Genomic DNA, 8,296 nt, shown 5'->3' with positions numbered 1-8,296 from the left:
TAGCGTTCGAGTCTTTTCGAATGTGTATTATTCGAATGTACACTCGAAACTGCTCTAAATAGAAAATTCGTGTTTATGAGGCCTAGGATTCAAAACTTGGATAAAATATCAAGATCATGTGGATCTATTGACCAACATGTCCTGATAATTAGCATGTTTTCAATCAAAATAGACACCTCTTGAGCTAAATTATAGCGTTCGAGTCTTTTCGAGTGTGTATTTTTCGAATGTACACTCGAAACTGCTCTAAGTAGAAAAATCTTGTTTATGTGGCCTAGACTTCAAAATTTGGCTAAAGTATCAAGATCATGTGGGTCTATAGACCAACATGTCCTGATCAATAGCATGTTTCCAATCAAAATAGACACCTCTTGAGCTAAATTATAGCGTTCGAGTCTTTTCGAGTGTGTATTTTTCGAATATACACTCGAAACTGCTCTAAGTAGAAAATTCGTGTGTATGAGGCCTAGGCTTCAAAACTTGGATAAAATATCAAGATCATGTGGGTCTATATACCAACATGTCCTGATCAATAGCATGTTTTCAATCAAAATAGACACCTCTTGAGCTAAATTATAGCGTTCGAGTCTTTTCGAGTGTGTATTTTTCGAATGTACACTCGAAACTGCTCTAAGTAGAAAAATCTTGTTTATGTGGCCTAGACTTCAAAATTTGGCTAAAATATCAAGATCATGTGGGTCTATAGACCAACATGTCCTGATCATTAGCATGTTTCCAATCAAAATAGACACCTCTTGAGCTAAATTATAGCGTTCTAGTCTTTTCGAGTGTGTATTTTTCGAATGTACACTCGAAACTGCTCTAAGTAGAAAATTTGTGTTTATGAGGCCTAGGCTTCAAAACTTGGCAAAAATATCAAGATCATGAGGGTCTAAAGACCAACATGTCCTGATAATTAGCATGTTTTCAATCAAAATAGACATCTCTTGAGCTAAATTATAGCGTTCGAGTCTTTTCGAGTGTGTATTTTTCGAATGTACACTCGAAACTGCTCTAAGTAGAAAAATCTTGTTTATGTGGCCTAGACTTCAAAATTTGGCTAATATATCAAGATCTTGTGGGTCTATAGACCAACATGTCCTGATCATTAGCATGTTTCCAATCAAAATAGACACCTCTTGAGCTAAATTATAGCGTTCTAGTCTTTTCGAGTGTGTATTTTTCGAATGTACACTCGAAACTGCTCTAAGTAGAAAATTTGTGTTTATGAGGCCTAGGCTTCAAAACTTGGAAAAAATATCAAGATCATATGGGTCTATAGACCAACATGTCCTGATAATTAGCATGTTTTCAATCAAAATAGACATCTCTGGAGCTAAATTATAGCGTTCGATTCTTTTCGAGTGTGTATTTTTTGAATGTACACTTGAAACTGCTCTAAGTAGAAAAATCTTGTTTATGTGGCCTAGACTTCAAAATTTGGCTAAAATATCAAGATCATGTGGGTCTATATACCAACATGTCCTGATCGATAGCATGTTTCCAATCAAAATAGACACCTCTTGAGCTAAATTATAGCGTTCGAGTCTTTTCGAGTGTGTATTTTTCGAATGTACACTCGAAACTGCTCTAAGTAGAAAAATCTTGTTTATGTAGCCTAGGCTTCAAAATTTGGCTAAAATATCAAGATCATGTGGGTCTATAGACCAACATGTCCTGATCATTAGCATGTTTCCAATCAAAATAGACACCTCTTGAGCTAAATTATAGCGTTCTAGTCTTTTCGAGTGTGTATTTTTCGAATGTACACTCGAAACTGCTCTAAGTAGAAAATTTGTGTTTATGAGGCCTAGGATTCAAAACTTGGCTAAAATATCAAGATCATGTGGGTCTATAGACCAACATGTCCTGATAATTAGCATGTTTCCAATCAAAATAGACACCTCTTGAGATAAATTATGGCGTTCGAGTCTTTTCGAGTGTGTATTTTTTGAATGTACACTTGAAACTGCTCTAAGTAGAAAAATCTTGTTTATGTGGCCTAGACTTCAAAATTTGGCTAAAATATCAAGATCTTGTGGGTCTATAGACCAACATGTCCTGATCATTAGCATGTTTCCAATCAAAATAGACACCTCTTGAGCTAAATTATAGCGTTCTAGTCTTTTCGAGTGTGTATTTTTCGAATGTACACTCGAAACTGCTCTAAGTAGAAAATTTGTGTTTATGAGGCCTAGGATTCAAAACTTGGCTAAAATATCAAGATCATGTGGGTCTATAGACCAACATGTCCTGATAATTAGCATGTTTTCAATCAAAATAGACATCACTGGAGCTAAATTATAGCGTTCGAGTCTTTTCGAGTGTGTATTTTTCGAATGTACACTCGAAACTGCTCTAAGTAGAAAAATCTTGTTTATGTGGCCTAGACTTCAAAATTTGGCTAAAATATCAAGATCTTGTGGGTTTATAGACCAACATGTCCTGATCATTAGCATGTTTTCAATCAAAATAGACATCTCTAGAGCTGAATTATAGCGTTCGAGTCTTTTCGAGTGTGTATTTTTCGAATGTACACTCGAAACTGCTCTAAGTAGAAAAATCTTGTTTATGTGGCCTAGACTTCAAAATTTGGCTAAAATATCAAGATCATGTGGGTCTATAGACCAACATGTCCTGATCATTAGCATGTTTCCAATCAAAATAGACACCTCTTGAGCTAAATTATAGCGTTCTAGTCTTTTCGAGTGTGTATTTTTCGAATGTACACTCGAAACTGCTCTAAGTAGAAAAATCTTGTTTATGTGTCCTAGACTTCAAATTTTGGCTAAAATATCAAGATCATGTGGGTCTATAGACCAACATGTCCTGATCATTAGCATGTTTCCAATCAAAATAGACACCTCTTGAGCTAAATTATAGCGTTCTAGTCTTTTCGAGTGTGTATTTTTTGAATGTACACTCGAAAATGCTCTAAGTAGAAAATTCGTGTTTATGAGGCCTAGGCTTCAAAACTTGGCTAAAATATCAAGATCATGTGGGTCTATAGACCAACATGTCATGATAATTAGTATGTTTTCAATCAAAATAGACACCTCTTGAGCTAAATTATAGCGTTCGAGTCTTTTCAGGTGTGTATTTTTCGAATGTACACTCGAAACTGCTCTAAGTAGAAAAATCTTGTTTATGTGGCCTAGACTTCAAAATTTGGCTAAAATATCAAGATCATGTGGGTCTATAGACCAACATGTCCTGATCATTAGCATGTTTCCAATCAAAATAGACACCTCTTGAGCTAAATTATAGCGTTCTAGTCTTTTCGAGTGTGTATTTTTCGAATGTACACTCGAAACTGCTCTAAGTAGAAAATTTGTGTTTATGAGGCCTAGTATTCAAAACTTGGCTAAAATATCAAGATCATGTGGGTCTATAGACCAACATGTCCTGATAATTAGCATGTTTCCAATCAAAATAGACACCTCTTCAGCTAAATTATAGTGTTCTAGTCTTTTCGAGTGTGTATTTTTCGAATGTACACTCGAAACTGCTCTAAGTAGAAAAATCTTGTTTATGTGGCCTAGACTTCAAAATTTGGCTAAAATATCAAGATCTTGTGGGTCTATAGACCAACATGTCCTGATCATTAGCATGTATCCAATCAAAATAGACACCTCTTGAGCTAAATTATAGTGTTCTAGTCTTTTCGAGTGTGTATTTTTCGAATGTACACTCGAAACTGCTCTAAGTAGAAAATTTGTGTTTATGAGGCCTAGGCTTCAAAACTTGGCAAAAATATAAAGATCATGTGGGTCGATAGACCAACATGTCCTGATAATTAGCATGTTTTCAATCAAAATAGACATCTCTGGAGCTAAATTATAGCGTTCGATTCTTTTCGAGTGTGTATTTTTTGAATGTACACTTGAAACTGCTCTAAGTAGAAAATTTGTGTTTATGAGGCCTAGGATTCAAAACTTGGCTAAAATATCAAGATCATGTGGGTCTATAGACCAACATGTCCTGATCATTAGCATGTTTCCAATCAAAATAGACACCTCTTGAGCTAAATTATAGCGTTCTAGTCTTTTCGAGTGTGTATTTTTCGAATGTACACTCGAAACTGCTCTAAGTAGAAAATTTGTGTTTATGAGGCCTAGGCTTCAAAACTTGGCTAAAATATAAAGATCATGTGGGTCTATAGACCAACATGTCCTGATCAATAGCATGTTTTCAATCAAAATAGACACCTCTTGAGCTAAATTATAGCGTTCGAGTCTTTTCGAGTGTGTATTTTTCGAATGTACACTCGAAACTGCTCTAAGTAGAAAAATCTTGTTTATGTGGCCTAGACTTCAAAATTTGGCTAAAATATCAAGATCATGTGGGTCTATAGACCAACATGTCCTGATCAATAGCATGTTTCCAATCAAAATAGACACCTCTTGAGGTAAATTATAGCGTTCTAGTCTTTTCGAGTGTGTATTTTTCGAATGTACACTCGAAACTGCTCTAAGTAGAAAAATCTTGTTTATGTGGCCTAGACTTCAAAATTTGGCTAAAATATCAAGATCTTGTGGGTCTATAGACCAACATGTCCTGATCATTAGCATGTTTCCAATCAAAATAGACACCTCTTGAGCTAAATTATAGCGTTCTAGTCTTTTCGAGTGTGTATTTTTCGAATGTACACTCGAAACTGCTCTAAGTAGAAAAATCTTGTTTATGTGGCCTAGACTTCAAAATTTGGCTAAAATATCGAGATCATGTGGGTCTATAGACCAACATGTCCTGATCATTAGCATGTTTCCAATCAAAATAGACACCTCTTGAGCTAAATTATAGCGTTCTAGTCTTTTCGAGTGTGTATTTTTCGAATGTACACTCGAAACTGCTCTAAGTAGAAAAATCTTGTTTATGTCGCCTAGACTTCAAAATTTGGCTAAAATATCAAGATCATGTGGGTCTATAGACCAACATGTCCTGATCATTAGCATGTTTCCAATCAAAATAGACACCTCTTGAGCTAAATTATAGCGTTCTAGTCTTTTCGAGTGTGTATTTTTCGAATGTACACTCGAAACTGCTCTAAGTAGAAAATTCGTGTTTATGAGGCCTAGGGTTCAAAAATTGGATAAATATCAAGATCATGTGGGTCTATAGACCAACATGTCCTGATCATTAGCATGTTTCCAATCAAAATAGACACCTCTTGAGCTAAATTATAGCGTTCTAGTCTTTTCGAGTGTGTATTTTTCGAATGTACACTCGAAACTGCTCTAAGTAGAAAAATCTTGTTTATGTGGCCTAGACTTCAAAATTTGGCTAAAATATCAAGATCATGTGGGTCTATAGACCAACATGTCCTGATCATTAGCATGTTTCCAATCAATATAGACACCTCTTGAGCTAAATTATAGCGTTCTAGTCTTTTCGAGTGTGTATTTTTCGAATGTACACTCGAAACTGCTCTAAGTAGAAAAATCTTGTTTATGTGGCCTAGACTTCAAAATTTTGCTAAAATATCAAGATCATGTGGATCTATAGACCAACATGTCCTGATCATTAGCATGTTTCCAATCAAAATAGACACCTCTTGAGCTAAATTATAGCGTTCTAGTCTTTTCGAGTGTGTATTTTTCGAATGTACACTCGAAACTGCTCTAAGTAGAAAATTTGTGTTTAACTTGGCAAAAATATCAAGATCATGTGGGCCTATAGACCAACATGTCCTGATAATTAGCATGTTTTCAATCAAAATAGACATCTCTGGAGCTAAATTATAGTGTTCTAGTCTTTTCGAGTGTGTATTTTTCGAATGTACACTCGAAACTGCTCTAAGTAGAAAAATCTTGTTTATGTGGCCTAGACTTCAAAATTTGGATAAAATATCAAGATCTTGTGGGTCTATAGACCAACATGTCCTGATCATTAGCATGTTTCCAATCAAAATAGACACCTCTTGAGCTAAATTATAGCGTTCTAGTCTTTTCGAGTGTGTATTTTTCGAATGTACACTCGAAACTGCTCTAAGTAGAAAATTTGTGTTTATGAGGCCTAGGCTTAAAAACTTGGCTAAAATATAAAGATCATGTGGGTCTATAGACCAACATGTCCTGATAATTAGCATGTTTTCAATCAAAATAGACACCTCTTGAGCTAAATTATAGAGTTCGAGTCTTTTCGAGTGTGTATTTTTCGAATGTACACTCGAAACTGCTCTAAGTAGAAAAATCTTGTTTATGTGGCCTAGACTTCAAAATTTGGCTAAAATATCAAGATCATGTGGGTCTATAGACCAACATGTCCTGATCATTAGCATGTTTCCAATCAAAATAGACACCTCTTGAGCTAAATTATAGCGTTCTAGTCTTTTCGAGTGTGTATTTTTCGAATGTACACTCGAAACTGCTCTAAGTAGAAAATTTGTGTTTATGAGGCCTAGGCTTCAAAACGTGGCTAAAATATAAAGATCATGTGGGTCTATAGACCAACATGTCCTGATAATTAGCATGTTTTCAATCAAAATAGACACCTCTTGAGCTAAATTATAGCGTTCGAGTCTTTTCGAGTGTGTATTTTTCGAATGTACACTCGAAACTGCTCTAAGTAGAAAAATCTTTTTATGTGGCCTAGACTTCAAAATTTGGCTAAAATATCAAGATCATGTGGGTCTATAGACCAACATGTCCTGATCATTAGCATGTTTCCAATCAAAATAGACACCTCTTGAGCTAAATTATAGCGTTCTAGTCTTTTCGAGTGTGTATTTTTCGAATGTACACTCGAAACTGCTCTAAGTAGAAAATTTGTGTTTATGAGGCCTAGGATTCAAAACTTGGCTAAAATATCAAGATCATGTGGGTCTATAGACCAACATGTCCTGATAATTAGCATGTTTTCAATCAAAATAGACACCTCTTGAGCTAAATTATAGCGTTCGAGTCTTTTCGAGTGTGTATTTTTCGAATGTACACTCGAAACTGCTCTAAGTAGAAAAATCTTGTTTATGTGGCCTAGACTTCAAAATTTGGCTAAAATATCAAGATCTTGTGGGTCTATAGACCAACATGTCCTGATCATTAGCATGTTTCCAATCAAAATAGACACCTCTTGAGCTAAATTATAGCGTTCTAGTCTTTTCGAGTGTGTATTTTTCGAATGTACACTCGAAACTGCTCTAAGTAGAAAATTTGTGTTTATGAGGCCTAGGCTTCAAAACTTGGCTAAAATATCAAGATCATGTGGGTCTATAGACCAATATGTCCTGATAATTAGCATGTTTTCAATCAAAATAGACATCTCTGGAGCTAAATTATAGCGTTCGAGTCTTTTCGAGTGTGTATTTTTTGAATGTACACTTGAAACTGCTCTAAGTAGAAAAATCTTGTTTATGTGGCCTAGACTTCAAAATTTGGCTAAAATATCAAGATCATGTGGGTCTATAGACCAACATGTCCTGATCAATAGCATGTTTCCAATCAAAATAGACACCTCTTGAGCTAAATTATAGCGTTCGAGTCTTTTCGAGTGTGTATTTTTCGAATGTACACTCGAAACTGCTCTAAGTAGAAATATCTTGTTTATGAGGCCTAGGCTTCAAAATTTGGCTAAAATATCAAGATCATGTGGGTCTATAGACCAACATGTCCTGATAATTAGCATGTTTTCAATCAAAATATACATCTCTGGAGCTAAATTATAGCGTTCGAGTCTTTTCGAGTGTGTATTTTTTGAATGTACACTTGAAACTGCTCTAAGTAGAAAAATCTTGTTTATGTGGCCTAGACTTCAAAATTTGGCTAAAATATCAAGATCATGTGGGTCTATAGACCAACATGTCCTGATCAATAGCATGTTTCCAATCAAAATAGACACCTCTTGAGCTAAATTATAGCGTTCTAGTCTTTTCGAGTGTGTATTTTTCGAATGTACACTCGAAACTGCTCTAAGTAGAAAATTTGTGTTTATGAGCCCTAGGCTTCAAAATTTGGCTAAAATATCAAGATCATGTGGGTCTATAGACCAACATGTCCTGATCATTAGCATGTTTCCAATCAAAATAGACACCTCTTGAGCTAAATTATAGCGTTCTAGTCTTTTCGAGTGTGTATTTTTCGAATGTACACTCGAAACTGCTCTAAGTAGAAAAATCTTGTTTATGTGGCCTAGACTTCAAAATTTGGCTAAAATATCAAGATCATGTGGGTCTATAGACCAACATGTCCTGATCAATAGCATGTTTTCAATCAAAATAGACACCTCTTGAGCTAAATTATAGCGTTCGAGTCTTTTCGAGTGTGTATTTTTCGAATGTACACTCGAAACTGCTCTAAGT

This window comes from Papaver somniferum, unplaced genomic scaffold (assembly GCF_003573695.1).
Source record: "Papaver somniferum cultivar HN1 unplaced genomic scaffold, ASM357369v1 unplaced-scaffold_124, whole genome shotgun sequence".
Taxonomy (NCBI): Eukaryota; Viridiplantae; Streptophyta; class Magnoliopsida; order Ranunculales; family Papaveraceae; genus Papaver; species Papaver somniferum.
This window is presented reverse-complemented; position numbering follows the sequence as displayed.